General features: G+C 35.0%; 1 protein-coding gene and 1 long non-coding RNA gene across 4 annotated transcripts in view; one reads left to right on the top strand and one right to left on the bottom strand.

Moving 5' to 3' along the window:
* Positions 1 to 16,502: 16,502 nt before the first annotated feature.
* On the bottom strand, positions 16,503 to 22,694 carry LOC150110093 (uncharacterized). Its single transcript, XR_016548198.1, has 2 exons — positions 22,447 to 22,694; positions 16,503 to 16,638 (listed from the first exon to the last, which is right to left on the bottom strand). It is a non-coding gene; the product is annotated as an uncharacterized LOC150110093 (long non-coding RNA).
* A 209-nt stretch (positions 22,695 to 22,903) lies between these two features.
* Positions 22,904 to 25,398, top strand: part of LOC150110092 (uncharacterized) — a 35,697-nt gene continuing 33,202 nt past the window's right edge. For all 3 annotated transcript variants that reach the window (XM_090397946.1, XM_090397938.1, XM_090397930.1), the window contains exon 1: positions 22,904 to 23,040. The gene's annotated coding sequence lies outside the window, so the exon portion shown is untranslated. The remainder of the gene's footprint in view (positions 23,041 to 25,398) is intronic.

Below are 25,398 nucleotides of genomic sequence, written 5' to 3'. Positions count from 1 at the left end.
CCACCTTCAACCCTTTTAAAAATATCCTGGGTATCTATTCTATAAGCCTCTTAATAATTTATATGGTCGATCATATTGCCCTTCTTCCGCCTATTCACCAGTCTGCAATTTACATTCACTTGACTGGTCTTAATAGTCATTCCACAATCCCAATAAAATTATTATTCCTCCTAGTTTATTCATATCCACCTTGCAGCTTGAAAACTAGCTGATATTAAATCCATTCCTAAAAAGGATGATATTATTACCATCCAGCTTCTCTCAATTCCATTTTCTTTTCTTTCCAAAATAACAGAGATAACTAATCACACTTAACATTTGCACCACCAAAAATTTCTCAACAAATAAATGATCCAGTATGGTTTCTTTCAGTTTTTATCATCCATCTTTGGACAAATGCCATGGGAAATTGGAGAATCTCAAGAGGTTGCTCCTAAGACTATGACATTTGGCCTGTATTCTGACTTTGGTTTTTTAAATGGATTTCCAGATTTCTCTTTAGTTACATTGCTTATGATAGTGGATGGATCTTTATCCTCAAACTTTGCAATTGATTCTGGGATTCCACAAGACTGATTTAAATCTCCTCTTTTATTTCTATACATCAATGATCAATGACCTTCTCCATTGATTGCAGCTGAGGTGACTCCAAATTTCATTCACGGTTTTGTAGATGATAGTACACCACACTACTTTTTTTGCATCTGAAAAATCTCACAGTTCACAAATCAGCAAAACTTTCAGAATATTAACTTCTACAGTTCTAAATTGTGATCTAAAAATAATTCTTCAATAGGATTCTGATAACCTTGTGAATTTCAATGCTAATAAAACTCAATCCTGTCCTGTTTCTTGCAAAAAATAAATAACAATAATAAAAATAAAAAATATATAATAATAATAATTTTCTTATAGGCTTACTTTTGACAAATCTCTGGATAATGCAATATCTCTCTCCATGGAATTACTTCAACATCCAATCTTTCTTGACAAAACAACAGAATTTTTTAAATGAAAATACTAACAATGATGCCAATGGTCTGACATTTTTAAAGAAAATGCTGTCCAAAATGCTTTTAGTATGCTGAGTTTAATAGTATTTTCACAGACAATCACAAACATCCATGTCCACGGCAGGATTCGAACCTGTAGTCTTTTGGCTGGAAAGCAGGTACGTTAACCACTTGGCCAACCAGGCTGGCAATCCAACCCTTCTCATTATTAATGGAAAAACCAACCCAACCCTTCCCATTATTAAATGAGAAGGGTTGATATTTTGAAAGTAATTTATTTACAAGTGATAACTTATTTCCATACTAAATTCCATTTTACGTGCTGTTGTGCTTTCTTTTCTTCTTACCATTTCCAAATTCTTGTATATATCTTTCACTACTATCATATCATATTCATTCTATTCCACTTTTTCCTGGCATATCCTGCACTCAAATTACTTTCGTTGGCTTCTTTCTTAACATTATCACTTTCTCTCTCTCTCTTTCATTGCTTTTTACTACACGTTACTCTTTCACATTTCTTACTTATAAGACAAGCCTTTGTCCTCCTTGATATACTCCTGTTCACTGCAGCTGTATTTGCACTTTCATCACCCTCAGTATCTCACTTTTCATTAACTCATCAGTGAGATCACACATTGCACATACTGGTTCCCCAGCTGATCTAAACACTCACAACTCCTAAAGAGCATATGTATAATACATTTTTTAAAAAATTGAAATCAAAAAGCAGATCTAACAAGAAGAAAGCAACCACTATCCTCACTCACAAGCCAGTCAAGATAGAAAATTTCTTCCTATGGATAATAGTGAGTTAGCCAATCTCATATGGCAGTAGCAGCATTTTTTTTCTCTCACAGAAACTAAGGTTTTTTATCCTACATACAGATAAAATGGCCAGAGAATACACCCAGTTTATAACCCAAGTAATGTTATAGGCAGTACAGGGTGTTCGGGATAAATTTGACATATTTATAATTAATTATATTTTTCCGTAAGTTACATGTATTAACACACACTTCTCTTCATTTAAAAGTTTGGACCCTTCTTCATTCATATACAAGATGTCAGAAAGGATGGATAGCTGGAACCCACCTGAATCATGGAAGAGAATAACTTGTATCATGATGATTCGTGCCCGCCATCAAAATAAGGATATTACGACTGCTGCCCAATGCTCCCTGAATACAGTAAAAACAATCAGGCATGAACTAGAGACTTGCAATGGTGACTACGAGGATGTAGCAAGAAGAAAGATCCCTAGCAGACGATCTGATTGCGTTCGTACAGCAGAATTCCTCGCAAATCTGCAGGAACAGGTGTTGAAGAACCCTGGCATTGGAATTCGGGCTTTGTTCGTGGAGTTGCTAACTGTAGTCAAGCCCTGGATAACAAGGGTAGCCAATAGTAGGCCGTATGTATGGCAGCAGGATTCGGCCCCTTGCCACACCTCTGGGAAAAGTCAAAAATGGTTGTCTGAAAATTTCTACGACTTCACCAGTCCAAATGTTTGGCCTCCAAACTCCCCAGACCTTAACCCCATGGATTATTTTGTATGGGGCGCAGTTGAAAAAGACACCAATCGCACTTCCAGTAATACAAAAGCCCAGTTAATGGATAAAATTAAAACAGTTTTTGCGGCCCTTCCCAGGGAGACTGTAGCATCAGCTTGTTCGAGGTTCCGAAGCAGAATTGAAGCTGTGATCGATGCTAATGGTGGTTATTTTGAGTAAATCTTGTTGATAGTATTGTAATTAACTCTGCCTGTAATGTTTTTTTGTCAATTCATTAAATTTAATAGATACAAAGAAGATTTTCTTTTTCCTTACGAAACTGTCAAATTTATCCCGAACACCCTGTAGATAGCATAGTATGCAGGTGGGTAGTTGAGGATTAAGTAGTGTAGATGGTGGATTGTGTGGAACACACTTTATTATACAGAGTTCAAACAGGATAAAAAGGGAATTGTTGCCTGCAATCTTTCTCTTTATCTTTTCTCCTCTTCATTTTTTTGTCTCTTCACAATTCCTTTTTTGCAGTACCTGTTAAATTTTTGTTGCATAGTGACCAAAAACCAGCTAGCACTTTCAAGTATAATAGTAATGGAGTAGAAGAATCTATGCAAGAATTGATGAAAATGTAGTGTGAAATGAAGCATGTAGAGGATGAGATTGACTGATATAAATGAGAGGAAAAAAGGATGAAATAGATTTAATATGAAAGTGTCAAAAGATGATTGCGTGGTGATGTATTGGGATTCAATTATTAGAGGTGTGGTAAATAACAGTGTGCATAAAACATCATTTTTAGTGGATAGTAAGACAGATCACTGATGCTTTGTGTAGAAGATATGCACAGGCATCAAAGTTGTGGTAATTGTGAAAAAAAAAGAAAAAAAAATGTTGAAAGGAATTTGAGGATATTTTTCAGGAGATGAAGAATAATAGAATTGTTGGGAAAGTAGTTAGTCTGTTGTCTAGGTATGATAACAGTGAGTTAAGAAGGAAAGCAGAGATAACGAATGATGAGATGGGTGATTTGTTATGTGAAGCTAAGGGTATACAGTATGCGAATGTATGAAGTGAATCTGAATGCTATAAGATAGGTGGACTGCATTTGAATGAGTATTCTGCTGGATATTTTGAACAGCTGTTGTTTGCTGGAGTGCATAGAGTTAGGATAAAGTGAGTATGACAGAGAGATTGAGAAGCAGGTTGTGCAAGGACTGTAGAATGGACACAGAGACGAGTGTATTTTTTTATGTTGCTCCCACTCATGAAAGTTTTTTCTGTAAAGCTATAGTATATTTATACTGTGGATGAGTTAAGGAATTTTTTACTGAATTTTAAGATTGTGTATTTTTTTCATGTTGCTCTTACTCATAAAAGATTTTTCTGTAAAGCTATAGTATATTCATACCGTGGATAGGTTAAGGAATTTTTTATTAAATTTTATATCTATTTTTTGGTATTTATTTATTTTTTACATATTCCAGAAATCCTGTTGGACCAAACATGGAACATTTTCAAGCTACTTTGGACCTTCTATAAGCAGGATAGTGGTCTCATAACAGGTGATGAAATTCATCTCCAACCTAAAGACAATTACAAATATCCATGTTTATGATGGGATTCAACCAAGCCTGGCTAATTACTCTCCCTTCTCATTCTAGCTGCTGTAGTATACCTCTTTTCCCCACTCTAACCATTCTCATTACCTTGTTCCCCACTCTGAGAGTGGGAACAGGGTAATGAGATCAAGATAGCACTATAGCAAGGAGTGAGGAGCAGATAGTATAAGAACTAAATGCTGAGTGGATGATATACTATCAGAAATGGACATGGAGATATAGTCTCTCAGATGGATAGGGAGAGTAGTGTTATTGTGCTATTGGTCACAGCAGAGGAGTTTGTGACTTCTGGGAGTAGAGATTGGAGTAGTTTTGTGTGTGAAGATGTGAAGGCTATTAGATATGGAGTTGAAATTAATGGAACAGTGTATCTAGTACGTTGTTGGCCTGGGATTGGGAAGGACACTGAATAATTGGGTATGTGAATAGAGGGTGATCTTAATGGAAGATTTACTTATTTGAATGTGAATTAGAAGGAGACAGTGTGCAGAAATGGGAAGAGTGAATTGGGTTTCTGAAGGAGATCATGATCTTAGGCTACATGTGATAGAAGCAACACCATCACACTAGTGTTTGATTTGGCGATATCATCATGGCGTGTGGCTATAAATAAGGCATCAATACTGTTGCTAATTGGTGAGAGTGATCATGAGGAACTGGAATGGGAGGTGGACAGGGAAGGGTTACTATCAGGATGGGATATATTTGGAATCCATGATCAGCCAGCATCATTGCCATAAGTTGATCTTTGGGCAAGAGAAGTTGACAGAGAGTGGGAATTGACTGGAATATATCTGATACAAGCATTGTACAACTGCACATACCAAAGGTTAGGTGAATAAATAGAGTTGGAGTGAAAGGGATGAGTAGTGAAATCAGACATGTGGTGTAGGTAAAGAAAATAACAGATGAATTGGAGATTGGCTCTCTAAAACTCATGTATGATGGGGAAGTGTGTCAGAAAACGAAAGTAACTAATAGGGTGCTACAGGTTCTGTTCTATGGTCCCCTGCTATTTATGAGATGGGAACAAAAAGTATGGTGAATGTAGCTGCACCCATCACTTGATCTATCAGAGGGAGAGTGAAACTGAGAGGAATCACATGATTTCATATCTGACAGTCATATGATGGGTTCAAATTGATCAGTTTACTCTCTTAGTTGTAAATACAATTTTGTGTGCCTGTGTTTTGCATGTGTCACAAAAATGGACAGCAGTTATTGATATTGTGTGATCATGTGACTACAGATCTAAACTTTTTTTTCCATAACATCACAACAGGAGACAAATCTTGGGTGTATGGTTATGATCCTGGGACCAAGATGAGAGCTCACAATTGAAAATATACTTATCGCCTCAGCTGAAGAAGGCGCACCAATCAAAATCCATTGTCAAAGACCTGCTAAGTGTCTTTTTTAATCTGACAAGACTGTGCAGGCAGAGTTCATACCTAGAGAGAGACTAGTCAACTCTGAAAATAAAGGAGTATGGGAATTTTCATGGAATAACATGCATTGAAAAAGACTGCAGAAGTGGGAGAATTGTTTCATGTTGCATCACGACAATGCTCTGCGCCACACATATCTTCCTATTCGACAGTTCTTGTCGGGCAAAAAAATCATTGTATGCCCACATCTACTGTATTCACCCAATTAAGTGACTTCTGGATCTTTCTAAAGTTGAAATCATTAATAAAGAGAAAGCATTTTGCATCAATACAAGACACTGAAGCAGCCATGACAACACACCTAAAAGAACTAAAGAAAGGTAACTTCCAGAGAACTTTTCAAAAAAGTGGCTGGAATGTTAGAACTAATGTGTGTGTGTGTGTGTAGCAAGTCCCCACTCTCTGTCATTTATTTAGGTTAATAAACTTCTTGAATTCTAACATTTACTGTACTCTTTGATCACACCTTGTATCTTACCATTTACCCAGATATTTTGTTAATATTTCAGGAAAGATTGATTAGGAATTTTCAGTTGATTGTTGACGTTGCAAAATTAGGGACAGTTATCAGAAGCTGATATTATTATTATTATTGACACCTCCAAGGAGTGCAAGAATTCACTGCAGGAGGGCACTCTACTTCACTATTACATCTCACTGTCTTCCCTACTACTAATTCTTCAACTACACACACACAACACTACATCTGACTAATTCTCTTCAGGAATGAAAAGAATTAATATCTTTATCTGAATGTTACTTCTACACTGTTGTCAGTATCTTGTGCTTACCACTTTTAATTGTATACCATCTTTGGCTCTGTCAAGTTTTTACAATCTTTACCTCATCTGTTATCCGAATTGGAGATGTTAATGTCAGCTCTTTGCTTTATGCGGATGATGTTATACTTCTAAATAAATCCGCTACAAGTTTGCAAGATTCCCTGACTAAATTGAATAACTGTTGTAATAGATATGGTTTGAAGGTCAGCATTAAAAAGACAAACACAATGAAAATAGGTAGAATTGTTGAAAATGTCAACTGTGTTGTGAATGGGGAACAAGTAAAACATTTCAGCTACTTAGGCACGATTTTTACCGAAGATGATAAATTAAATATGGAAATAGACAACAGAATCTACAAATCTACAAAACTGGTATGGTAGGAAGTCAACTTAATAAATTTGTATGGAATAAGAGAGAAATTAGCCAAAACACTAAATTAGCTGTATACAAGAAGGTGTTTAAACCAATTTTAACTTATGGATCTGAGAGCTGGGTTAGAAGCAAAACACTTGACCAATGACTAGAGACCCCAGATATGAGATTCCTGAGAAAGATTAGAGGCGTGAACAGATGGCATGAATGGCAATATCATATTAAAAACGAGGATATTAGAAAGAACTTGACATTGTCAGCATCCAGGAATGCGTTAGCAGAGCTAATCTCAGGTGGTATGGTCACTTAAACAGAATGGGCAAGGAAAGATTAGCAAAACAAGTGTTCTCTGCCAGGTTGGCAGGAAAACGACCCAGAAGAAGACCAAGATATAGGTGGATTGATACTGTACAAAGTGCTTTAGACGATAGAAATATAAGATCTGATAATGTTGGAGTTTTGACAAGTAACAAACTGATTTGGAGGAAAATTGTAGATAAGAAGTTAGTAATGATGTAAATTTTTCATGTAGTACTATCATATCCTGTACACCCATTGAGGGTAATTGTCAGGAATTTGATGATGATGATATCTTTATCTGAATGTTACTTCTACACTGTTGTCAGTAGTATCTTGTGCTCACCACTTTTAATTATATACCATCTTTGGTTCTGTCAAGTTTTTACCATCTTTACCTCCAAAAAATTTTACTCAGGTATGTAAATTAATATGCTTTGATTTAAACTTTTTTATCCTAGTTGTTACAACAGGGACTACTCCACAGCCAAAAATAGCTTAGCTTTTCCAATCTTTTCAGGAATCAGGAAGAACTGAATAGACTTGGAAAAATGAAGGGTTTCAAAGGTTTAATGTTAATAGGTGCAAGATGTTGCACCTCTTCACCGAATGAAGAAACTCAACTGTATGAAGATGAAGTATTAGAGCTGTTGCACAAACGAAATAAGCAATATGGACTGATGGGATATCAGCATGGATGTTGAAAGAGTGTTCAGCTGAACTGCTTGCTCACATTCTATAATAATGTTACCTGATCTAGACAAGGGGAATGGATACACGATGATATTTTTGGATTTTGCTAAGGCTTTTGACAGAATACAGCATGGAAGATTGTTGCATAAATTGTAGATTTATGGGTTTGGATTATAAAATATTAGCATAGATAAGAGGATGGCTGATTGACAGATGTCAAAAAGTGAAAAAATTGGGGATGTGAGTCTGTAAGATTTAAGGTAACTAGTGTACCACAAGGATCAGTCCTTGGTCCATTATTCAATCTGCACATTAATGATATTGGGAAGGATTTGACAGGCAACATACAGCTATTTGCTGATGATGAAAAGATAAGTAGGTAATCAGGAATGCTGCTGATATGCAGTACTTGCAGAATGATTTGAATAGGCTGGAATTGTGGGCATGGGAAAAATGGATGTTAGTTCAATGTCAGTAAATGCAAAGTCATGCACTTTGGTGTGATTAGATATCCAATGTCGTATTATATTGTTGGAATTATGCTAGAAGAAATGGATAAGGCTAGGGATCTTGGAGTGTTAGTAGATAGCAAGTTGAAGTTCATCGGCTATGTAGCAAAGATTGCAAACACAACTCAAAAGATAATTGCAATGCTGAAATGAACTTTCACATGTAAAAGATAAGGATGTCATTTTGCCTCTTTACAAGGCCTTGATTAGACCTAACTTGGACTATTGTGCGCATGTCTGATCTCCTGGTTTTCATATTGATTCTGATAGTGGAGAGAGAGAAAGAGCAAAGGAGAGTGTCAAAAAATGATATCAGGATTTTGGAATACAGATAATGAAGACAAATTGAGAATTTGTAGACACTTAATTCAAGTATTGCAGACTACACAACACATTGCTGGTATGATAAGCAGCTTATACGACAAGTAAGTATAAGGACCTGGTTGTATAAAACATTTCAGCACAACAGTCCATATGTGGATTGTTGTCACTGAAGCATTCCGAGATGAGACAGAATTTTGGGAACTCTGGTTATGGGAGAGGTTGTGGAATGTAAATTGCAGTTTAGTTTATATCCAGAAAGAGGTGATACAATGGAGAAGAAATTTAAGTTAGTGTAGGGATTTTACAGGATAAATACAGAGGAGACTTAGAGTGAAAGTTGAGAGGCAAAGAATGAGAGGTCATCTCTTGATGTTATGTAAAGGTGATGAAGGGAAGGTACAAAGTAGATTATGTATAGTGGATGAATGCATTGCTGGAATGGTGGGAGTGTGATTGAGTTTAAGGTTTTACATGGCAGATATATTGCTTGTTGAGTGAGCCTTCCCATAATAAGCCTGTTGACTCCATGCAGGTTGTTGTTAATAGTTATAAAAATAGTGTTAATTCTATCCACTCAACATTTCACAGACAGTGGCACGTACTATACATATTATATTAAAGATTAATGAGAAGAGCAATTTTAATGATTGGCAAGTTGTAAATGGTACCATCAATACTATCAATTACTGGCAAAAGGAGAATACTGGATATAATAAGAATAAGGAAGTCAGTTTGCCTCTACACCTGAACTGCTGTGTGTAGATTTGGTCTCCTAGGTTCAGATGTAGAGAAGATTATAATGATATCAGGATCATGGAATGCGGATATGAGGACTGCAGATGCTGATAAACAAGAGGAATAATATAATATAATAGAGGCCTTTGAACCTCGTGAAATGGTGTTATAGGATATCGCTTGAAATATTTGGTTATATGCAAAGTGAGATGAACAGGCGGCATCGACCAATGGAAAATTTGTGTGTGGTATCAGAAATATAAGAAAGGGTGAGAGGTAGATTTTCTCACAGCAGTGAGAGCAGAACAGTTTGCCTGTTTATTTAAGTGCATCTAGTGTATATGAGTTAAAGAGAAGCTATGATAGTTGATATGGACATATGGCCTCTCTTGATTAGTTCTTGATTACCTGGAAGTCATCGATAATAACACTAGTAATAATATTCTCAGACCTAATGCAAAATGTACATCCATGTCATATCTCTGTTGAACACCTGCATACATGGATAAATGGATATTTTACAAATATCCATTGGTACGCTGAGTTAACTTTGCATTAGGAACAAAAAATCAGCTAGTTGCCTTTTTATTCTGGTATAGTCTGCCTACAGTATAGAGAGCTGTGCTGTCGCTGGAATTCTGGCAAGAAGAGTCCATTCATGTTGAAGGGAGGGGGGGGAAGAAATAAGGCGACGTACAAATTGGTCACCAACATGCGAATTTACGTGCTTTATACATAAAATTTTCCAACTGTTATATATATAAGTATAAGTAAAATAGTTATCACTTTAAAAAACTACAATGATCATAAAAGAGAAGTTAATTTTACGACATGTAGTAATAAACAACCCATCTCACAAGATGGATTGATTACCCTATATATATATATAATGGGAATGGATTCTCCTTTTCATATGTATGTGCAGAAGTGTCGAAGGGTCTCGATTCTGTGGGTATACTATAGGCAAGGCCACTTTTAGCCCTAACTTATACTATAGGCAAGACCACTTTTAGCCCTAACTTATGGAGACTGAGTGGGCAGTTCAATCTCTACTGGTACCCAATCAGAGATAGCTGGCCCAAGGCTATCACTAATCAAGCAGTACACAGTGAAGAGGTGGTTCAACAAGTGCCGCCATCTTGTGGTTCCTAACCCTAACACAGTATATTTAATGTCTGAAATAGTGTGGGTTCTACGGTCGATTTTATTGAGTTTACGGGATGAAAAAACTGCATTAGGAACACTCACCTAATAATACATTTGTCCACCTCTCTGTGCAATCATGGCTCGCATATGCCTAGGAACAGATTCTACATTGAACATCCTCTATGCTTAACTCAACCCATATCTGTTACAGGAAATCTATTAATTCATGCTCATTCCGTGGAGGAGGATCAGCAGTTCTCACACCCTGTTCTAACATATCCCACACACATGGATTACAATGAGGGGAGTTTGTGGTCCAAGACTGGCCCCCAAACTCCCCTTGTTGTGTCCTCCAACCACTCAGTAGTTATACATACATGCCTGATAAGGTGCATTGTCCTATTGGAAGATGACACCACTATGGTTGGGGGTAGACCTCCTGCAGATATATATGATGGAGATGGTCAGCTTATACATACATGCCTGATAAGATGCATTGTCCTATTGGAAGATGACACCACTATGGTTGGGGGTAGACCTCCTGCAGATATATATGATGGAGATGGTCAGCTTACAGATCTCTGTAGCATTCACCATTCATTCAGTGTTTGTGGGATAATAACCAAAGGAACTAGGGTGTGCCTGGAAAAACTCCTCAGACAATAACACCACTTCCACTCACCTGTTGAACCTCATCTATCTATGCAACCATGGGATAGGGCTTCATGCTGTTTTATGCTAAATGCAAACCTGGCCACCAGCATGGTGTAGCAGGAAACAGGACTCATCACTTCAGACAACCTTCTTGTGGAAGGTCATCTGGTACAGTGCATGTGGATATGGGTCAAACTGCCCTGCTGGTTGAGCAAACTGTGCAACTCTTGTACATTGTTGCTGAGATACCAGTTGTTAAACCTGATGCTCACCTCTGGGATCAACCATGTGTGGCTGACCAATATGAGCCCTTCTGCTGGATGTCTGTTCATAGTTAATCCCATCCTGATATAGTAGTATACAAGTGCAACCTAACAAGTGCAGCTGTTTCCAGAATACTGCCTTCCATATCCCAACTATCTGCCTGTGGTCAAATATATGTATGTCGCCACGCTTCCCCATTACTGGCAAACATTTACTGATTATGTACAGAGGATAGGTGTGCTTATATATTTATATAGTAGCCACACATGACATTGATATCACGTGGGGGGGGGGTTCCTTAATGCAAAGCTAATTCAGTGTAAATTTTGGCTTTTGTTGGGCAAGATTGCCCTTTATTAGCCCATGTAGTGTGTGTAAAACTGGAAAAGGTAAGGCACAGATTCAAAAGATACTGTCACCCTAGCGGCACTCAAAGCTGTAATTTCATTTTTCATTTGGTACTAAATATAATATAATATAATACAATTGTATGTAAACCTGGAGTCACACAGGAAAACCTTTTTTCCCGTGCGACTCCAGCCTCATGAAGTGTGGAAATTTGTCTTTGTGACGAGTTAGCTCAAGCAACAGTTCTGTTCAGTGGATGTACTTGCTTAAACTTTTAACTGTTTGAAGCTTAGCTAGCACTAGTGCAGACAGGCATTTCAACAGTTGCATTCAATACGATGCACTGTGTGTGTAGCATATTTTTTGCGTATTCAACATATTCAAGAATTTCCTCACTGCATTATCTTTGGCACTATGATCACCTGTTCAATTTGGCATTGCCTACTGTAATATGTGCACTGCATTTTGTTTTCTTCTGTAAATTTATCTTTAATCTTTAAAGTGTCTTTTACATTACAGATAGCCATTTATATGCAACTTGTGATTTTCACAATATGCAGACATTTTTAGAAAAGTTGGCAGTTCATTTGAAGAAATATGGTGCGAGTTAGAAGGCAAATAGAACAAAAATATAGTTAGCTGCTGCTACTGGCCAGAGGTTACAAAGGATGATGTAGAAGATGTGTTCAGTAACTTAGCAAATGATTGCATAATTATGGGATACTTCAAGTATGGGAACAAGATATCTAGAGCTTTGGCACCCTTGGTAAATTCATTGCTGTGCTTTATTATTTTTTTTTTTATTTTAATTATTGTATCAGTAGGTTAACACCATGGGAAAAAGATAATTGATGCTATTTTAATATGGAAAAGTAAGTTTATGCATTTTGGAATGAAAATATTACAGTACAAGTAGTATATTGACATAATGGGACCAGTGGTGTGCTTTAGCACACCACTTAATAAACTGATTATTAAATTTTCATTTTCAAGAATTCTGCAACCCAGTTGTTAAACCAACAATGGCTCTAAACTGTAAAGTGGCATGCACTCATTTCAAATTACAATGGCAACATAGAAAATCCATCCAGGGTGCACTTATTTCAGCACCCTTTGTGCTTCCTCTTCCTCATCTCCTTCCCTATGCTGTGCACCCCACAAGCAATTTTACAGGAATGTTATTGTTCAACAAATACCTAGAAATGCAAATATTTTTTCTGGGAATAATTACAAGTGTTTGTCCATGCATAACTATTCAGGTGAAATACTTCATCAAATTCCTGCCATGTACCCTCAAGGGGTGTACAGGTGAAATACTTTGGAAAAGAAAACTCTTTACTGGGTCCATTTCAATTCAAACAGAAATGTATCCAAAAAAGTTTTTAGTGAGTCACAAATATTTAAAATTCTGTCTAATGAAAGTCAGTTTCATTAAAAAAGTTGTCTGAGAAGTAATAAAGAAACAGAAGCACAAGTTTCTTTAATGAAATCTATCTCAAGGTTTTTCATAGACAAAATAAATTTAAATTCACTTACTAAAGTGTTTTGAGTGGTAAGTTGTGCTGTAGTCATTATTCTGCAATTAAAGATGCAGGATAAGAATAAAATATAGAAATGGTTTTAGAGCAATTGACTGTTTTTGTAGTTGAAAGTGACAGCATAAAAAACCAATTTGTGTTCTCAGTGATTAATTTAAAGGCTTTTGGTTTAATAGTGTTAATGGAGTCATGTGTGACTGGTTCCAAATTTGTACATACTGTATTAGCACACATGCAGTTATTTTCTTGATAATCTTATGTTTTACATATAGATCAATAAATATGGTGTGGGATTGTCAAGCATTGCCACTCCCTCCATCTATCAACCTGTTTTCATAAATGAAGCATTGGCAGCCAAATCAAATTACAGGCTTAACTATTTCATTTTGGAGGGAATGCCAATATAATATGACACACACAGTTTCAGATGCTGTAAGATGACACTTCTATCAGTTCAGCCAACTGGTAGGACATTTACGTTGCTTTTCAAGGAAACAAAAGAAAATTAGATGAAAAATTGCAGTAATATCTGATAGAGACCAAGAAAAAAAGTTGAGGTTCAAATCTAATAATTATCTACAATTTCACAGTGCCATAAGCAGTAATGAGAACAAAAGCAGGAGTAACATTGATGCTACACAAACTTAAAAAAAAAAAAAAAAAAAAAAAAGTAGCCGATGTAGTCTAAAATTATAGTTAGAAATTTATTCTTTCATAAATAAGACTTGATGGCAGGAGGACACAGACTAGTAATAGACAATATAAAGTAAATAATTATTAGCAAAATCAAAAATCTGTTGTTGACACAAGGATTTTTCAGAAGCTTTGAACTGGAAACTGATCACAACTTATTAGCCTCACCAATTTAACTTCCTCCACAACGGTTGAAAATAGTGCCATAACTATCCATATAACCATATGAAAGCAGAAACTAAACAGGACTGCTTCAAAGTTAGTCTCTTAAAAGATCTCACCATAAAGTGGCTTCTCCCCACCCCCCAAAAAAATTAACAGAAGATATCTAAATCAGTGAAAAAGTTAAACATTTGTGGAATATTAAAATGAGTATGTGCTGCTTGTGAGTAGACAAAGTTCATTTATAATTTAGTTTCAGTCCTCTTCTGAATTAACAAAAATATTTACCAAGTGATGTTTATAAATTATTAAATCTTTGTTCTATAAAATTAAGGGGATAAAAAAAAAAAAAAATAAATAAAAAAAGCCGTTTGGCTTTTCATCTTAACTTTGTTCTATTTTTTCCGACATTTAGATTTCCAGCTAAGCTCTCAAAGTGTAGTTTAATTGTTTTGACATGAACAAACTCAAGAGTAAATCACAATGAATCAGTTTATTATTAACATTAGCTTTGAATAATTCTTACTGAAGCTATTTAAAAAACATATATAGAGAATTTGTAACAAAACCTTCAGACTTTAAATATAAGGTTTGTAATATTGTACTTCATAATAAGCAACATGATAAAGGACTGCTTACATTACAATAGCATACATAGTGTAACGTGATAATGGTATAATTCAAATAACATTGTTACTGGTGTTCTCTTTTCTGCACACGCACTTCTTTTTTTTTTCTATATAACTTGGGGAAAAGAAGTACATTGCAGTACAGTTAACTAGCAGACACCGAATTTTTCTTCTGAACAATGTTATAACATTTTGCTTGCTGAATATATTCTAAATTGTGTAATAAATACACATGGGCTAGAACTTTTGTCCTGCTGGCTAGGCAGGCTTCCAGGATGCACCTGGTGATTTGTATTCTGCAGCCAAAGAATTGCAAAACACAAAAGCACTCGGAGGTATTCCAGACCCAAATGGCATCCCATAAGACAGAAAGAAAGAATATTTCCTGGATATTTACTTATTTAGAAGTTAACATTATCAACTGAATTGATGTCTGTTTTACATTTCTGACATCTCTGTATGTGTTTCTTGTCATAACTTGGGGGACATTGTGATATGGTGTGCAGGGAGAGAGTTGGAAATTTAATTTAATTTACTGCTTTTTTCTATAACTTGGGGAAGATATGCAAGGGTAGGGTATGATCTACTTAACTATAAAATTATGCTTTTTTTTCTATAACTTGGGGGATATGTAGTGTGTCAGAAATGTAAAAGTGAAAAGTAATTTTTCCTATAACTTGGGAGACATTGTGCTATAGTGCTATAAGCATTTAAGAGAACACTCTCACAATGTCTGCAAGTTATGGAAAAAAAAAAAAAAAAAGTCGCTGAATTCAGTATTTCCCTTCTGTAATATGAAGCTATTTCATTCCATTAGAATTTCCAGGAGAAAAAAAAAAAAAAAAAAGCTTCCTTAAAACAGAATCAGCTAGTTAAGTTGATTCAGATTTAAGGAAGCAAATTCTTTTCTTCTCCTTTATTAACTCCGAAAAGGAGTGCTATCAAGTTCTAATGGAATGAAATATAGCAAACCAAATTATGAAGGTTTAAAAAGATGAATTCAGCGACTTTTTTTTTTTTTAAATCATGTATAAAGAGTACCCAGAATCATATCAAATGCTACATAAGCAAATAGCTTTATCAAATGAAGTTATCTACAGCAAACCTATTTATCCATACAGAGTCCATTAGGAATCCAGACATTCCATACACTTTTATATTTCATATATTTTTATTTGTATAAGCATAAAGCTGTACATATTCTTAACAAGTTCTGCCAAATGAAGAGGCATATCACCACAGACAAACTTGTTTATCTATAGACCATATTAAGAATCTGCAAAACAGTTTATATGCTTATAAATTTTTATAAAAGCGTGTGAAATGTCTGGATTCTTAATGGACCTTGTACTGATAAGCCAGTTTGCTATGACAACTTCATTTGGTAAAGCTGCTTACCTATATAGCATCTGATAAGAATCTCAGTACTCTTTTTACATGGTAATTAAAAAGTAACAGAAAGAAAGGTTTAAGTTTCAGAAGTCTTCACAACTTATGCCTTCTTAAATCAATTAGTTATTTAAATACTGTATTTCAATATAACCGAAATAACACTTAAAATTTAAATAACAAAAATTTAAGAAGGCACAAGGTGATTGTTTTAAACATATATACATTATTAAAAAAAAAAAAAAAAAAAAAAAAAAAAAAAAAAAAAAAAAAAGGGAGCCATTATCTGAGGAGTCTGTCTTGCAATTCAATCCTGGATATTTTTCAAAAGGCACATATCAGTTTTTTTTTAACAGTAGTTCTTGAGGGGGAAAAAAAAAGTTGTTTAAAATAACAGTTTTTAAAAAGGCAACAGTTCACTCTTCACAGTTCCGATATACGAAAGTGAAAAAATGATGGCGATGGAGTCTAAATTCATAAGTCCATTCCATCCATGTTTCCAATGAAATCTACAAAAAACAAAATTATCACATGTTAGAACATTTTAACTTGACTTCAGCCAAGTGAAATTTATTGTATTTTAAATTAATAGTATTAAATCTAAGTACTAAATAGTATTTAATACTATCAAATAGCATTAAAGTATTTTTGGATAAACACTAGAATATTTAAACAGAATGCCAAAGTTACACAGTATAGATTACTATACAAGACAAGCACCTAAATATGGTATGGCACAAAAAAAAGTACTGAACTCCGATACTCCCTGTAGCTACAACACAACACATATCATAGTTATTCAGTATCCCCCTTTCCAACAATCACATCATGGGTGTTTTACTGCTACATAATGTCCACCATAATAAAGTTCTGTGAATTTTAGGTATTTTTTTAAAAACAGGCCAATGATTTGTTTGCTTAATATCAGGCCTTGATTTCTGTTGCATCAAGTTACACTATACAATCTCTAAAAAGGTTCCTTGAACTTGCAAAACAACAAATGAACTCAGTATACATTTTTCTCAGTTTCCAGATAGGTCACTGATCTGGGTTCACCCTGTCCAGAAATGGGGGCAGTATAAAGTCTCAAAAGAGAGATCATGTGTCAGATGTGAAGATAAAAGAAATGGCTTACTTAAGGATTCTAAGAAATGACTGATCTCAAAATAATTCTACAAAAAACATGGCATTGCTAAATGTCAAGAAATAAAAATTACAAAAAGGCATAGCCATATTACTGTAAATCAAGAATACTTGGATAAAAACAGCTGTGGTAACGAAACATCACTTCAAATAGCATCTGTACCAATGAAAGAAAATTTTCTTAATACTAAAGGTCACTGAGGCAATCTCATCCATCTCTCAAACTAGGTATATAAAATTTTCAGCTTATGCAGCATATGTTATGCTGCACAAGCAGGCCATTCATCAAGAGAAAAACATGATTAAGAACATTTCAAAACAAAATGAGAACTACAAAATTAGGTACAGCCAATCATACTACATACAAGAAACTTGAGAACTAATAGAAATACCACATACCGAGTAAAACTGTTATATCTGCTTGTTCAAAAGAAGCTTCAGAAATGATAGTGTGTAACTCCATGCAAAAAAATATAAAAAAAAATAAAATAAATCTCACTAAGCTGTCACTGGTCTGCATTCATAAAAATGACCTGAAATTTACATAACTTTTAATGGGCAATATGCAGCACAGATCAACAATGACATGTGATATGCAAGACATGATATCAACTATCACTTTAACAGCAATTCTATTATCATTATTTTCTTGACCTCCATGGAGTCACATGGCTCACTGTGTTGACTAGCATTGAATTCCCACAAAGTACTGTACCCTTCCTTAAACTCATCCACCATTTGTACTTTCACTACCCTCTCAAGCAATGCATTCCATGCTCTTACCACTCTCCCTACAAAATACTTACCCTTTGACTTACTTCATTTTGCAACTTCCAGGGATTGCCCCTTGTCCTTCCCTTCATTCTACAATATGAAAACATCTCTCTAGTATCAATCTGGTATAACTTTTCAACAGCTTAAATATAATGTTTCAATCATACTCTCCATCTTCTATCCACGCCTTCAATCTATCCTCATAATCAACATTGTACAGTCCTGATATCATTTTTATTATCTGTTTCTGTATCCTCTACAAGGTTATTTCATCCCTTTCAAATCCACCCTTTTATTTCTCATATCATATTATTATTACCTGGCACCTTCAGGGAATCCAAAGACTCATGGCCAATGTCCTCCTGTATATTTTCCTAGATGATTGTAGATTTCTATTTACAATTATCTCAAGATCACTTGCTTCCTCTACTTTTTCCAGTAGAACTCCAACAAGTGAGATGAAACATTCCATTTGTGGATCGCAATATCAAAAACCTTACATTTACTTGCATTAAAAAAAAAAAATGACACCCCTCCATTCATTTACCCCCACCTTTCCAACAAGTAGTGAAAAGGTGTATCGCCTTATTAAAATACTCTGGATCAGAAATAGATGTTGAAATATATTATAAATTAAAGATACCAAGAACTTATATTCTTGGTTTAATCCTTCATCCAAGCGTAGGCAAACATGAAGTAGTAAAGCAATATATGTGAAGTCATTACACTATATAGAAGACCCAGTCATGAAGATATCTGGTTAAAGGATTAAACCAATTCTTCCAACACCTTCCTGATCTAGATTATTTTAATAATAAGGTGATACACTTTAAAAAATAAGTTCTGTACATTGCCTTGTTTACACAGGTTTTTTTTAAATTAATTTTCCTTAATAACTTACATTTAAAGCATATATTTTTAATGCATTCAGAACGAGGCTCAAAATTCAAATGCCATTTGTCTCGGATAAGTTGTCCATAGCAAATGGATTTCTGAATTTCTGAAGTCCTGGGATACACCACTTGTCACTTAAATCTGGTAGATTCACATCCATCATTTATATATATATATATATATATAACTGGAGAATATTATATTACCAAAGTCCAACAGTATCAGTGTATCTATTCCCTTTATCCAACTCAGCCATAACATTATAAAATAATGAGTCAATTGCTAAAACACAACCTCTTTTTAGTAAACCCACTGTTCTTTTCCAAGTATGCTTGTTTGTCACAACATATTTCTCTATTGAAGTTTTTACTAACATCTCTAAAATCTTCACCACCACTACTCCACAGATATTGATAGGCTGGTTTTTACATCACCCTTGTAAAATGAAACTATCATACATTATTTCCACAGGAAATAATGTACTTCCAGTAAGAACTTTACATCTATGTGTAACTTGAGCCTCAGCTCAAGTTACACATAGATGTAAAGGGCCAAGCTAATTCAAATGAACATTGCTTTAGCAAAGAATAATATGAAGATCAGGATGATAATATTTGGGTGAGTTTTTTTTTTTTTTTAAATGAGCCAAAAAAAATTATGCAGGATTAGAAAAACAATGTGGCAAGTCAGAGTACTAGCTTTTCTATCAAAACACTATCTTTACTATCTTATCTGATACAATCAAGTGAAATGGCTAGATTCAACTGCCAGACATTTAAGCAATTTAATACATTGCAATCTGTAAATGCAGGTTTCCAACATTAGCTCTTAGACCAGTCTGCACTCCCTTTTTATTTTTGCAGCCTCAAATCCAGGTTCCCATTTCCTTAAACTATCATTAACCACATATTATGATTACAGGTGAATATTACTATGTTCTCAGGCCAGTTTATCTATTTGCAAGATGGAAGATAGAAAAAAAATAAAACCTGCCCTCAAATATGATTGGCTCACTTTCCTTCACTTGAAAATTGCTTTTATTTCAGAACATTTCTTTTTATTATTATTAGTGACACCTCCAAAGAGTTCAAGGACTCGTTTAGAGAGGACAACTCTATCTCCACCACTTCTTCTTCAACTTTTTGGTTCTGTCGGTTTTCTGCATCTCCCATCCATCTCACTCCTGCAATTTGCACCAGTTCATCCCTCCACCTTTTTCTCGGTCTTCCTCTTGCTCCATCCATTGGTCTCCACTCTTGTTTTTCTAGTCCATCCCCCATCACTTCATCTGGCAATATGGCCAGCCCATCTCCACTCAACCTGTTTAATGTATTTTACAATATCCATGACACCTGTTTGTGATCTTAGCCAGGTTTCGTCTTCCTATCTCTTAATGTTATTTTTAGCATACTTCTCTCCATGCTATGTTGTGTTGTTCTCAGCTTTTTGTTTAGGACTAAAGTCCATGTTTCTCCTCCCTATGTTAGAACAGGAAGTATGCACTGGTTGAAAGCTTTCCTTTATACTCATAGGGATGTTACTTCTGAATATGTCTTTTATTTTCCCATAAGCCATCCATCCAAGATGAATTCTTCGTTCAATCTCATCTCTTTGGCAATCCTCAAAGGATAACAATTGGCCCAAATATACATATGAAGTAACTTGTTCTATTTCATGGTTTTCAACTTTGACAGTTCTATGGTTTATGTATTTATTCATCATTATTTTTGTTTTTTCTCTATTTATTTTTAATCCAATTTCTCTGGAGGCTTCACAATTAGCTGATTTAGCCTTTCTTCCAGATCTTCAAGATTATCGGCTATTAGGACAATATCATCTGCAAATTTCAGATTCCCAATCAAGGCTTCTAAAGACTTCCTCTAGTGCAGCCGTAAATAATTTGGGAGATATGGTGTCGCCTTGTCGGATGCCTTTTTGTATTGGGAACTTTTCACTGGTTTTATATAATTTAATTACAGAAGTTGTATTATTGTAAATATGTTTTAGTGTTTCAATATATGATTTCTCAGTTCCCTGGGTTTCAAGTGCTTTTAGTGTTGCAGATGTTTTAATTGAATCAAATGCTTTTTCGTAGTCTATATAGGCCAGACATAAGGGTTTATTGTATTCAATTGATTTTTCAATGAGCTGTCTTAATTTGTGAATATGGTCTAAAGTATTGTAATTCTTTCTAAATCCAGCTTGTTCACAGGATTGCATTCCCTCTAGTTTAGATTTTATTCCATTATTTATAATTTTTGTGAAGACATATATGGTGAGGAGTAGGTTATAGGTAGTTTTTAATTTCTTCCTTATTGTCCTTTTTAAAAATTAATATTAGAAGTGAATTGTTCCAATTTTTCGGAATTTTTCTCTGTTTTAGGCATTTATTAAAGAGTTTAGTCAGTTGTTTGATAACAGGTGTATATGTGTATTGATGATGACGGCTCTGTAATATCATCTACACACATCTACTGCCACCACTAGTATGAAAATTTTCATTTTAATCTGGAGTCCGAATAACGTTCAGCGCAAGTCCGCGAAATCTCAAGATCATGGACTAATAATAAAGAGAAAATGTTCTTCAAACGTATTGGACTGAGTTTAATTTTTTTAATGAAATATTTAATGATAATACAAATGTTTGACTCGCAAATTGGAAATAACATGCGTAATCTGTACCCCCATTAACTGATCAATGAAGTTAAGCCTAACCAAGCATCCATTGTCCAAATATTGTTCTTTCGCTACCAATTATTGCAATTTAGCTTCTAAAGCACTAAATTGTATGCTTTTTTAAGAAGCCACAGACTTCCGTGTTAACCGAGCAGATAGTTACGAAGGATATATCCGATTTTCAAAGTGCGACATTAAAAAAACTAGTGCATGTCCAGAAGTTTCCTTGGTTGTTTTGAACTTGTATAGGAGGTAAGGAATTACTAAGGTCAGTTTGAAATATGAATACTACTGAAATTTTAACATTTAAAAAAAAAAACATTATTAAAATATATGTTATTAGTTTATAATAACTTTATCATAACTTCATTTGCTTGCAAATCCCATATCTAACCTAGTTCATGCATGGGTAAATTTTTACAGAGAACCAAATTTTAAGGCGACGGTCGCATTTTTACCTCATACAGTAAAGCTACAACATTATTCTTCTTCTTTCAGATAATAATTTTCTACTACCACAAATCATTTCAAGAACTCAAATTTGACAACTTAGTTCTGCATGCAAATTCATAATATAGGCAGGTATATTTTCCGCGTAAATAGAACAAAAACATACTTACTCAAAATACAAACTTATTTATTTAATACTGACCATTTACAAACAAACTTACATTATATTATAGCCTACCAGTTTCGCCAGCAAACTGGTAGGCTATAATGTAAGTTTGTTTGTAAATGGTCAGTATTAAATAAGTTTGTATTTTAATTATAAAACAACTAAATGTTTAGTTTAAATAAAACAACTAAATGTTTAGTTTAAACATACTTACTCCTCAGGTACGACTCCCAAATACCAAGCCAACAATAACTTCGAAGTACTGCCAGTTTTCAGCAGTACATGTCGAAGAACTCCGAAGAACGTTGGCAGTTGACGACGACGAACAAAAAAACAAAAAAACAAATCGAGTCGCCGCATTTTTCTCTGTTTAAAAGATCCAGAAGCATACGCCATTTCAATGCAATTTTCATGGCCATGTTTAAAAGATCCAGAAGTATCTGCAGCTGAATTTCCATTAGAACGCGGTACACGAAGCGCTCCACAAAACTTGAGTTACCAATACATGATAAAGTAATCAGGAGTCTTTTATGAGCAGGTTCCCTTGTTTGAGTTTCACTTTGGAAACAGTCATGCGCAATTATGGCGAAATCACAAGTGATGCAAACAGAGTTTGGATTTCATTTTCGCTGGGCGTTTGTTGATTGGCTCTCTTTCAATATGCAGTTAATGGCGCATATGTGTGTATATTCTATCGTTATAGTTAACAATTTCACAGGTCATCGTCGGAACTAACCCGCAAGGTTCGTACGTTAGTAGTCGGGTGCTGCATATGAAAAATTTGTCGAAAATGGCTACAATAAACAAGGTACGTTTATACGTTTATATATATATATATATGAAGTCTGTGATATAATAAACAAGGCACTTTGAATTACATTACTATCTAACCAGGAGATTAATTTCCACAGAACGGGGCGAATATGTAAATTTTCAATTAGTGCAGAATATATTATACCGCTGGAAATTTCAAAATTTTCATAACAAGCAATTCATTACCTGTGGACTATGAAAAAAAAAATTGTGGTTCTTTCATTGTCCAAAGGTAATGAATTGCTTGTTTTGAAGATTTTGAAACTTCTAGCGTAATGTAGTCCGCTTCAGTAATACCATGATATAAAGAAGGTGATATTAAATGTAGATTGGTCAAAAATGTAGTAATATATAAGAAAGCGATATTTCACCAAGCCCGTCTCGTGTAAGGAAGATATATGAAACATCTAATGCTAGCTTAGCCTTCAAGTTCGCGCCCAGTTACCCCCCCCCCTCTAGATTTCACCTTTCTGTCTCTATGTGAATTAGAAGGAACTGCCCTGCTTAAAAAATGTGAGCAAATTTATCGCTAAGCTAACGCCGAGAGAGATCCTACGCTATCTGTAAAACAGACAGATATTTAATAAAAACTAACCATTTCTGTGCGTAAAAACACATTTTATGATTAATAATCTGTTTTTTAATGGGATCCCGTACAAGAGATATTGTGCATTGCAGTATTCATCACTGTAATACCCAGTGGCGGATTGGGTCTAAAAATATTGGTTGCCAGGAGACAGGGCGGAAAGGGGGGGGGCACCCAAAACTATAAGGCTTTAATTGAATTTTTATAAGAAATAAATAAAATTTTCAAAAATTACATAAGTGGAAAAAAGGTACAATTAAAATTTTTGCGAAATAAATGCATATTTTTAGTAATTAGTATATATATATATATATATTGTACATGTTACTGGCAGTATACAGTAGATACTAAATGTAAATACAGATTGTTATAATCGAATTTTTAATTTTTTTTTCCTTTAATTTTAAATAAATGGTGGATATTTTTAAATAGTTTACTTGTACTGAACATTTTACACATTAACAGGTACTTCAAAAGCATATTTCATGTAGTCCACTATATTAAGAGCAATCGTTTGAATTCACTAGATTGTGCGAATCTGTCAATAATTGCTTCTGCATCCAATTCATCTAACAGTTACTTTTCTGTGGATAGCAACATGCATGATTCCAAGTTCTCCTCTGACAGTGAATTTCTTAGCCTTGTCTTTATGATCTTTAGCTTTCAAAATGTCCTGAAGTCTGTTGGATGCCAGAATTTTCAGTACACACAATGGGCAAGTGCTACAAATTTTACATTTGTTGCAACTGGAATCCATATTCTCACCATCATTAAGCAATAGCTTTAATACATCAAAGTTCGAAGCAAAAGAAAACAAAGAATTGTTTTCTTTTGCTTCGAACTTACTTGATCTTTGCTGATAACTAATAATTAAGGAATTGACAGCGTACACTAGAAATATAAATTAAATAAACTTTAATATATACTTTCCGATATTTCGGCAAACGTCACGTTGCCATCTTCTTGGGAACTTATTACAAAGACAAGTGCACACAAGTACTACATAACAGCAAATGAGAACTGAAGCTAGGAAGCTAACGTTTTCATAAAGTCCTGATGGTGCCCCGTGGCAGGCTATATTGGTAGTTCTTGTGGCCTTTGGGCTGAAGTTCTTCTGATAAATGTTTCCCAAATTTGGGGCAGTCTCATGCATCCAATTTGTTGAGGTTTGGCATGTTTCTAAGGGCTGAGGCTGATTCCATGAATAGTCTTTCATATTTGAACTTGCTGCGGTGTATTACTGTGGCTTTCTTCCATCTTATTCTGTGGCGAGTATCCAGAGCGAGTATCTAATTTGAGAGTTTGTGGGAGTGTAATCCCACAAACTCTCAAATTAGAAAACTCCATAGGCTCCTTAAGAAGGTCACTTCTTGGCCTGTGGAGATTACCAACAGACCGAAACCCTATAACTCTAGACCCCCCCCCCCCTGCATATATGGACTGCCAAAAATACATAAAGAAAATGTGCCATTACGTCCCATAGGGGATGGCATTGATTCCCCCACTTACAAACTAGCCAAACATTTAGCCAAAGCACTCTCACACTATACTGGCAACACACCATCACACATAAAAAAACTCAGCCCACTTCAAAGCCAGTATAGAAAACCTTACACTCCAACATAATGACATAATGGTCAGCTTTGACGTCTCCTCCTTATTCACGAATGTCCCCCTCAAAGAAACCTTAGAGCTAATCCAAGCTAAATTTCCTCCCGATATCGCAGCCCTATTTCAGTTTACAATGAACTCAGGCTATTTCGTTTG

This window comes from Typopeltis vanoorti, chromosome 1 (genome assembly GCF_054136105.1).
Source record: "Typopeltis vanoorti isolate ZY-2024b chromosome 1, IOZ_Tvanoo_1.0, whole genome shotgun sequence".
NCBI lineage: Eukaryota > Metazoa > Arthropoda > Arachnida > Uropygi > Thelyphonidae > Typopeltis > Typopeltis vanoorti.
The sequence above is the reverse complement of the archived record's forward strand: the minus strand, read 5'-3'. Positions and strand labels throughout refer to the sequence as shown.